The following is a 10,038-nucleotide window of genomic DNA, read 5'->3' as shown; positions in this document are numbered from 1 at the left end:
AATAATAAAAGCTATATATATTGCAATTAACAATTTATTTATAGGAAATTGTGTAATCTCTTGCATGTGTTTACTTCACGGATAATTGCTTTGACAAGGTCTTGTAGGTTGTGAACTTGTGACGGTGTGTGCCTAGCCAAAAATTGACTCTATTTGGCATGGCAGACCCGCGCCATTCCTTCCGTTAAGGAAGTGAGTGGGTTCACAAGGCCTGTTTATTGAAAATTATAAATTAAAAGTGAAATACATGCCTGGTAACTCGACAAGCTAACCAACTAACCCGTATTGTCACACCTGATACCTCATACATTTCCTATTTGAATAGTCACACACTTAATTCCCTAATGCAACAACATGCAATTTAAGATTTCCAAACATTTGCTACAAATTATACAATTTGGTGCTATAATAATGACTTTTTTTATTTCCTGAAAACATGCACGTGCATGTTTTCAGGAAATAAAAAAAGTTATGTTGTCAATCAAACATGGACGTGCAGGCACTAGAGGTGGAACCAATTATTTTAACATATTTTTATTTTCTTTGTCAATTCCCTCCAGGTACTTGTACGGCTTTTTCAACATGGTGGGAAAATAACTCAGAATTATGGTGTCTAAAAAAAATTAAGAAGAGACAGAAAAAAGTGAAAGTTGGAGCAGGGCTAACAACCATTCACCTGGTTCCCATGCCGACTGCCCCATCTCCGCCCTCTCATATCATCCACTATGCCTCCTACCCCCAAACCCCCTAAGAGACAACCCCCACCACTGACAAGGAATGGCCGCAAGGTGATACCCACAACAACCGCCACCTCCACCGCCAAGAGACTGAACTCCAGCAAGCCCAGAGGAAAAGCCTTTGAGAGTCCACAGTCAACTTTAGAGCCACCCCGAAGATCCACAACCAGGACCCAGGCCCAGCTGGCCAGAAGCCCAGGGAGGAGTGCGGTTGGCAGGCTTGGCGGTCAGAGTCCGGGGGCATCCCCTGTTAGGGTTAACCATGCCCCTGTGTGTAAAACAGGATCAGTGAGGCTAAGGAGCTGGGGTAATCCTCTGCTCCAGCATGGTGTGGGAGAGGACCCCCCTGGGCGCAGGATATCCTTAAGGGGCATGGGGGGCGCCAAGCAGTTTCCTCCCCTGGCAATAAAGCCTAGAACAGGAGGGAAGACAGCAAGGGGGAGGGGAGGGAGGGGAGCGGTGGGTCAGAGAGGGAGCAAGAGCGGGATTGAGCAAGGATCTGAGGAGTCTGACACTGTTAGTATAGACCCAAGTGAGATTAACCAAGGGAATAATGTAGTTGGCCATGTTGGTAAGGGCAAACCTCCTAACCTGAGGACTGAACTTGATGTAACTACCTGTGTTGACCAGCAGGAGCTGGGAGTCGGCCATGCTAGTGAGTGCAAACCTCGTAGCCTGAGGACTGATGATTCGGCTAGTGATGACAAACAGGAAGAGTTAGTTGCCCATAATGGTGAAACGTTTGGGACTGACTCACACGGTAAGCCTGTCAGCCATAGTGGTGAGGGCAACCACTATGAGCTCGATGAGCCCACCAGTGTTGAACAACAACAGGAAAAGCTAATCAACAATATTGCTGAGGGCAATTCTTTCAACCTGAGCCATGAGCTTGGTGACTCTACCAGTGATGACAGGCAGGAAGAGTCAGTTGGCCCTAAATGTGAAGACAACGCCAAGATAAACCTCGGAGCTGTGCAGATTGAGATGGAGCAAAGAGAGAGAGATACCCATGCAGGAGAGCAGAGAGGAGGGGAGAGGTTGGAGAAGGAAGGAGAGGAAACAGTGAAGCAGGAAGATGAGAGAGATGAAGAAAAGAAGGAAGCAGACGGTAAGCAGAGAGTGGAGAGAGTCAAGGTGAATGAGACGGAGGAAAGAAAAGAGAAAAATGAGAGACAGAAGGAGGGAGAGGTTATCAGCAGACCTTCAGACACAAGCACCATTATGTCTGTCGCTCAGCCCCAAAAGCCTATTCCGCAGGATGACGCGTTGATGATGCAATCACCTGTCCATGCCTCACCTGTCTCTGAACCAGCTACCTCAGATCTGGCATCACCCCCTCTCCTTCATCTGCCCTCTCCGCCTCACCCCACAGTGTCACATGGTATGAAGGTTCTGAACCAAGGTGTTAAACCAATCCAACCTACCCAAACTGTTGAAATCCATAAACCTTTAAAAGGCCCAACTACTTGCCATGAGACATCACAGGCGAGCCCAATGCATCCAGTATCACTAAGTCTCTCAGTTGCCTTCCTTAGTGAACCCCACAAGGCCCTGTGTGTAACCCCAGCGAAACCAATACCCAGTCAGAGCCTAGAGATCCCTATCTCTCTGGAGGCTAGACAACTTCTCAGACCAGTGGACGAAGAGACCAAAGAGTCATCCAATCACAGTAACACAAAATATATGTCATCTTCATCATCTGCATCATCTTCGTCACACCTGAACACGAACGCGGAGGTTCCCACCACTCTGTCTCAATCAAACACCGACGTTAATATCACTGTGTCTGTACCAGACCTAAGTCCAGTGCCAAAGAACTACAACAACAACCCAGAAGAGCCACCATCATCATCATCACTCCCATACACAAAGATAGACCTCTTCAACACTGGATCTGCACCAGACAAAGACACCGTGTGTGTCTCTGTATCTGACCTAGGTTCTGTACCAAAGACTCACAACAAGAACAACCAAGACGAGCCACCACCATCACTCCCATACACAAACACTGGATCTGAACCAAACACAGACATTGCATCGGTCTCTGTATCTGATCTGGGTTCAGTGCCAAAGACCTCCTCCATCCCTAACCAGGAGAGTTCTACCTCCAAGTTCTCCTGCAGCTCGGAGAGCACCCAATCCTCCTACTCCTTCGACACAGAGTCAGAGCAAGGCTATGGGGCCCCTAGCCCCCCTGGACACCCTAGCCTGGGCCCGAGACCCCTGGAGGAGGGCACATCTCTGCCCCGACCCCCACGAGTCAACCAGAGGAGGGAGAGGAAAAAGAGGAGTAGTTGTGGAGGGTGTGAGCCGTGCCTGAGGAAGATCAACTGTGGCCAGTGTAGCTGCTGTCTGAACCGCAGGACTGGACACCAGATCTGTAAGCTGAGGAAGTGTATGGAGCTGAGGAAGAGGAGGCCCATGTCACTGCTCACACTAACATCTGCTCAGGTAAGGCTTCTCTAAGGTGTAGAGTAGACTTTAGGCTAAAACTGGAAAAGACTGCTTATAAACTACTTATAAACCTCATAACTTTTTACCTATTTTTGTGGTTCACTAACTTGTTTATAACTGTTATGAGCAGTTTAAAAGCAGAACTTCAAGTAAAATTGACAAAGACAATTTACTTTTCTTTAGAGAATACTGTACGTGCTGAAAAAGAAACATAGTTATAACACTAATGCACATGACCCCAAAGCCACATAGAGTCTAGAGACAGCTTGTTATTGTCACTAATTCTTGAAGTTGTCATGGCCTGGTTGTCATGCCTTTAGCGATGCTATGCTATGGACTGACTGAGAGAATACGTGAGGCGTAGTCTGCTGGTCTGTGGCAGTTTTTGGTGTGTGTGTGTGTGTCTGCTCTAGGTTCTCTATAAGATATGGAATGAAGTAGGAGCAGAGAGAGCATGTAAAGGGATAAGGATAGAAAAAGGATGGAGAGTTGGAGAGGATAGAATGTACTGGATGGTGAGATTGCATTGATATACTATATGACAAAGAAAGGGATACTGTGCTCGCAAATTGTGGGAACTGAAGGAGGTGACATAAGGAGGGATTCCCGGGTCCCTGCGGCTGTCCTCCACCCACAAGGGCCTTAAAACATGATGAAGTTGATCCATCCCCGTCGAGGGGGAGCTGATTTTTTGTATATGGCAGTAAACCATTCTTATGATGACTATAAAATTTGTTGGCACCTTCTATTCTTGCACATTTTCTCATAAAAAGTACAGTGAGCTCCAAAAGTATTGGGACAGTGACACATTTTTTGTTGTTTTGGCTCTGTATTCCAGCACTTTGGATTTGAAATTAAATAGTGACTATGAGGTTAAAGTGCAGACTCAGTATTTTCGTCCATATCAGGTAAACCGTTTAGAAATTACAGCACTTTTTTGTACACAGTCCCTCTATATTAGGGAACCAAAAGTTACAGAGGCATACATTTCATACCCCCCAAAAATGCTAACCTCCCCTTTTATTGTAATGGTGAGAGGTTAGATTGTCTTGGGGGTATGACATTTGTGCGTCTGTAACTAACTAATCATTATTCATGATTCATTCAGGGGTATCCATTATCACGGTAGCATCCACATTAATGTAGAAGGGTTTGGAAACATATTCTATTCTTATTTACAATAAAAGTCACTCCAAAATTACACAATACATTATTTACCATTAATTTCTATTGGGCACAAAATCATCTGAAACACAACCAAAACAAACAGCAAATGCATCCAACAAGTTTGTACAGTCACAAGCTTAATATAGTCATTGCGTGCTAGGAATATGGGACCAAATACTTAACTTTTTACTACTTTAATACACATATAAGTGAATTATTCCCAATACTTTTGGTCCCCAAAAAGTGCTGTAATTTCTCAATGGTTCGCCCGATATGGACTTAAATACCCTCAAATTAAAGCTGACAGTCTGCACTTTAACCTCATAGTCATTATATCATTTCAAATCGAACGTGCTGGAGTACAGAGCCAAAACAACAAACAAACAAATTCACTATCCCAATACTTTTGGAGCTCACTGTATAGCATACATTGTAATAAAATATTATCTAAAAACAGTTGTACAATGTGCTCTGCAATAAGATAATCAGAGTTTGATTTCTTAAGCAGAAGAGTTCTGGAATAGCAGCTGCCCAATACCATGGTGGACATGCATAATGTTGGATGCATTGGAATGTAAGGTATGGAAAATGATAAAGAGCCTGTAGGAATATAGATAAATGTTCAGTCAATGTGAGTATATTTAGGATGGTTTAAATTATTACCTTTCCTACTAAGATAAAAGTTGATGGTGCCAAAATCTTGCCAATACGTTCATTATTCTATTAACCTCTACGACAGTGATTCCCAAACTTTTTATAGTCCCGTACCCCTTCAAACATTCAACATCCAGCTGCGTACGCCCTCTAGCACCAGGGTGTTGTTTGTAAGCCTGCACACACAAACACTATACGATACATTTATTAAATATAAGAGTGAGTGTGAGTTTTTGTCTCAACCCGGCTCGTGGGAAGTGACAAAGAGTTCTTATAGGACCAGGGCACAAATAATAATATAATAATAATCAAAAATGTTGCTCTTTATTTAGCTATCTTACATATAAAACCTTATTTGTTCATCAAACATTGTGAATAACTCACCACAGGTTAATGAGAAGGGTGTGCTTGAAGGATGCACATAACTCAGCAATGTTGGGTTGTATTGGAGAGAGTCTCAGTCTTAAATCATTTTCCACACACAGTCTGTGCCTGTATTTAGTTTTCATGCTAGTGAGGGCCGAGAATCCACTCTCACATAGGTACGTGGTTGCAAAGGGCATCCGTGTCTTAACAGCACAATTAGCCAAGGCAAGAAACTCTGAGCGCAGCCCTATCCAGAAATGTGGCAGTGGCTTCTGATTAAATAAAAATTTCACAGAACCGCTTGTTGCAATTTTGATGAGGCTCCCATGTTCAGATATTGGTAAGTGGACTGGAGGTAGGGCATGAAAGGGATAACAAATCCAGTTGTTTGTGTCATCCGTTTCGGGAAAGTACCTGCGTAATTACCTGCCCAGGGACTGCGGTTGAAAATTGGCCGGCTGTCTAAAACCGGCACTTTTACTGAAACGTTGATTAATGTGCACTGTACCTGTAAAAATAAAATAAACTCAAACTCAAATTGCACACCCAGCTCACTCAGGTGCTTCGCTATATCACATTTGACATTGTCCGTAAGCTTGAGTTCATTTGCACACAAAAAATAATACAATGATGGAAAAACCTGTGTGTTGTCCTTGTTAATGCAGACAGAAAAGAGCTCCAACTTCTTAATCACAGCCTCAATTTTGTCCCGCATATTGAATAAAGTTACGGAAAGTCCCTGTAAATCTAGATTCAGATCATTCAGGCGAGAAAAAACATCACCCAGATAGGCCAGTCGTGTGAGAAACTCATCATCATGCAAGCGGTCAGACAAGTGAAAATTATGGTCAGTAAAGAAAACTTTAAGCTTGTCTCTCAATTTAAAAAAATGGGTCAATACTGTGCCCCTTGATAACAAGCTCACTTCTATATGTTGCAAAAGCGTTACATGGTCGCTGCCCATATCATTGCATAATGCAGAAAATACACGAGAGTTCAGGGGCCTTGCTTTAACAAAGTTAAGCATTATCACTGTAGTGTTCCAAACGTCTTTCAAACTGTCAGGCATTCCCTTGGTAGCAAGAGCCTCTCAGTGGATGCTGCAGTGTACCCAAGTGGCATCGGGAGCAAATGCTTGCATGCATGTTACCACTCCACTATGTCTCCCTGTCTTTGCTTTTGCGCCATCAGTACAGATGCCAACACATCTTGACCACCAAAGTTCATTTGATGTCACAAAGCTGTCCAGTACTATAAAAATATCCTCTCATGTTGTCATGGTTTCCAATGGTTTGCAGAAGAGGATGTCTTCCTTTATTGACCCCCCCTATAAACATAACGGACATATAGTTGAAGTCGGAAGTTTACATACACTAAGGTTGGAGTCATTAAAACTAGTTTTTCAACCACTCCACAAGTTTCTTGTTAACAAACTATAGTTTTGGCAAGTCGGTTAGGACATCTACTTTATGCATGACACAAGTAATTTTTCCAACAATTGTTTACAGACAGATTATTTCACTTATAATTCACTGTATCACAATTCCAATGGGTCAGAAGTTTACATACACTAAGTTGACTGTGCCTTTAAACAGCTTGGAAAATTCCAGAAAATTATGTCACGGCTTTAGAAGCTTCTGATTGACTAATTGACATCATTTGAGTCAATTGGAGGTGTACCTGTGGATGTATTTCAAGGCCTACCTTCAAACTCCTCTTTGCATGACATGCCTCTTTGCATGACATCATGGGAAAATCAAAAGAAATCAGCCAAGACCTCAGAAAGAAAATTGTAGACCTTCACAAGTCTGGTTCATCCTTGGGAGCAATTTCCAAACGCCTGAAGGTACCACGTTCATCTGTACAAACAATAGTACGCAAGTCTAAAAACTATAGGACCACGCAGCCGTCGCACCGCTGAGGAAGGAGACGCGTTCTGTCTCCTAGAGATAAACGTACTTTGGTGAGAAAAGTGCAATTAATCCCAGAACAAGTTGTTTTGGAGAAATGTCCTCTGGTCTGATGAAAAAAAAATAGAACTGTTTGGCTAAAATGACCATCGTTATGTTTGGAGGAAAAAGGGGGAGGCTTGCAAGCCGAAGAACACCATCCCAACCGTGAAGCACGGGGGTGGCAGCATCATCTTGTGGTGGTGCTTTGCTGCAGGAGGGACTGGTGCACTTCACAAAATAGATGGCATCATGAGGAGGAAAATTATGTGGATATATTGAAGCAACATCTCAAGACATCAGTCAGGAAGTTAAAGCTTGGTCGCAAATGGGTCTTCCAAATGGACAATGACCCCAAGCATACTTCCAAAGTTGTGGCAAAATGGCTTAAGGACAACAAATTCAAGGTATTGGAACTGGCCATCACAAAGCCCTGACCTCAATCCTATAGAACATTTGTGGGCAGAACTGAAAAAGCGTGTGCGAGCAAGGAGGCCTACAAACATAACTCAGATACACCAGCTCTGTCAGGAGGAATCGGCCAATATTCACCCAAATTATTGTGGGAAGCTTGTGGAAGGCTACCCGAAACGTTTGACCCAAGTTAAGCAATTTAAAGGCAATGCTACCAAATACTAATTGAGTGTATGTACACTTCTGACTCACTGGGTATGTGATGAAAGAAATAAAAGCTGAAATAAATCATTCTCTCTACTATTATTCTGACATTTCACATTCTTAAAATAAAGTGGTGATCCTAACTGACCTAAGACATGGAATTTTTACTTGGATTAAATGTCAGGAATTGTGAAAAACTGAGTTTAATTGTATTTGGCTAAGGTGTATGTAAACTTCCGACTTCAACTGTATACCAGGAGATGTGCCAGACCTGCCACGTCTGTTGACTCATCCAGCTGTAACGCATATAATTCACTGGCTTGTATGCGAAGCAGTAATTGTTTCAAAACATCTCCTGCCATGTCACTGATGCGTCTTGAAACAGTGTTGTTTGATGAAGGCATTGTCTGTATACTTTTTTGGCCCTTTTCCCCCAGCATTGTCCCAGCCATATCCGCGGCAGAAGGAAGAATTAAGTCCTCCACAGTGCTATGGGGCTTGCCTGTCCTAGCCACTCGGTAGCTCACCATATAAGACGCTTCTAGCCCCTTCTTATTAATGGTATATGTTGCTTTTATACATGTCTTACTACTCGAAAATCGTCTTTATTCTCACTCAAAAAACTGGCTTTTTTTCCAAATTGTCATTGTCATGTTTTGTTTCTAAATGTCTGCGCAAGAGTGAAGGTTTCCCGCGAGAGTTAATGTGATTGGATGTTAATTATTTGACTAGGCTACCTGTATTTGACATTGTGTTGTTATTTCGCTTTATTTTTGGCAGTGAAACGAGGCTGCTGATACTCGTCAAGCTAACTAAAGCTAGGCTGCTCAGGCAAGAAAAAAAACTCACCCAAATGTATAGCCCCGTTGGAAAATATAAATGTATTGTTTGAAAATGTGAAGGAATTGTTTTATTTTTTATTTTTATTTTTTCCTTAAAAATAAATAATGTGAATCACATATATTTTACCCCCTTTTTTATGGTAGCTACTGTCTTGTCTCATCGCTACAACTCCCATACGAGCTCAGGAGAGACAAAGGTCGAGAGCCATGCATCCTCTGAAACACAACCCAACCAACCACTGCTTCAGCGCGCATCTAACCCGGAAGCCAGCCGCACCAATGTGTCAGAGGAAACACTGTACACCTAGTGACCTGGTCAGCGTGCACTGCACCTGGCCCACCACAGGAGTCGCTAGTGCGCAATGAGACAAGGATATCCCTACCGGCCAAACCCTCCCTAACCCAGACGACGCTAGGCCAATTGTGCGTCACCCCATGGACCTCCCGGTCACAGCCAGCTGCAACAGAGCCTGGGCTCGAACCCAGAGTCTCTGGTGGCACAGCTAGCACTGCGATGCAGTGCCTTAGACCACTGCGCCACCCGAGAGGCTGTGAATCACATTTTTATTTGGCGTACTCCCGACACTTTGGGAATACCTGCTCTACGGGATTGGTGTCCTCCCCGCGGGACGATTGAGGTAACATAGGCTAATGTGATTATGTAACAAGTAACAATAACATTTCCCAGGACATAGACATATCTGATACGGGCAGAAAGCTTAAATTATTGTTGTTCAATTTACAGTAGCTATTACAGTGAAATAATACCATGCTTGAGGAGAGTGCACAGTTATGCACTTGAAAATGTATCAATAAACCAATTAGGCACATTTGGGCAGACTTGATACAACATTTTGAACATAAATGCGATGGTTCATTGGATCAGTCTAAAACTTTGCACACACACTCCTGCCGTCTAGTGGCCAAAATCTAAATTGCACCTAACCTGGAATAATACATTATGGCCTTTCTCTTGCATTTCAAAGATGAAAAAAAAATCACGTTTTTTTTCTTTGTATTATCTTTTACCAGATTTAATGTGTCATATTCTCCTACATTACTTTCACATTTCCACAAACTTCAAAGTGTTTCCTTTCAAATGGTATTAAGAATATGCACATCCTTGCTTCAGGTCCTGAGATACAGGCAATTAGATTTGAGTAAGCCATTTTAGGCGAAAATTGAAAAAAAGAGTCAGATCCTTTTTAACTGAGTGTGAGAAATTTTTCCCAAAATGTACATTTCATGCAT

This window comes from Salvelinus namaycush, chromosome 4 (genome assembly GCF_016432855.1).
Source record: "Salvelinus namaycush isolate Seneca chromosome 4, SaNama_1.0, whole genome shotgun sequence".
Taxonomy (NCBI): domain Eukaryota; kingdom Metazoa; phylum Chordata; class Actinopteri; order Salmoniformes; family Salmonidae; genus Salvelinus; species Salvelinus namaycush.
Note: the sequence above shows the minus strand (reverse complement) of the source record.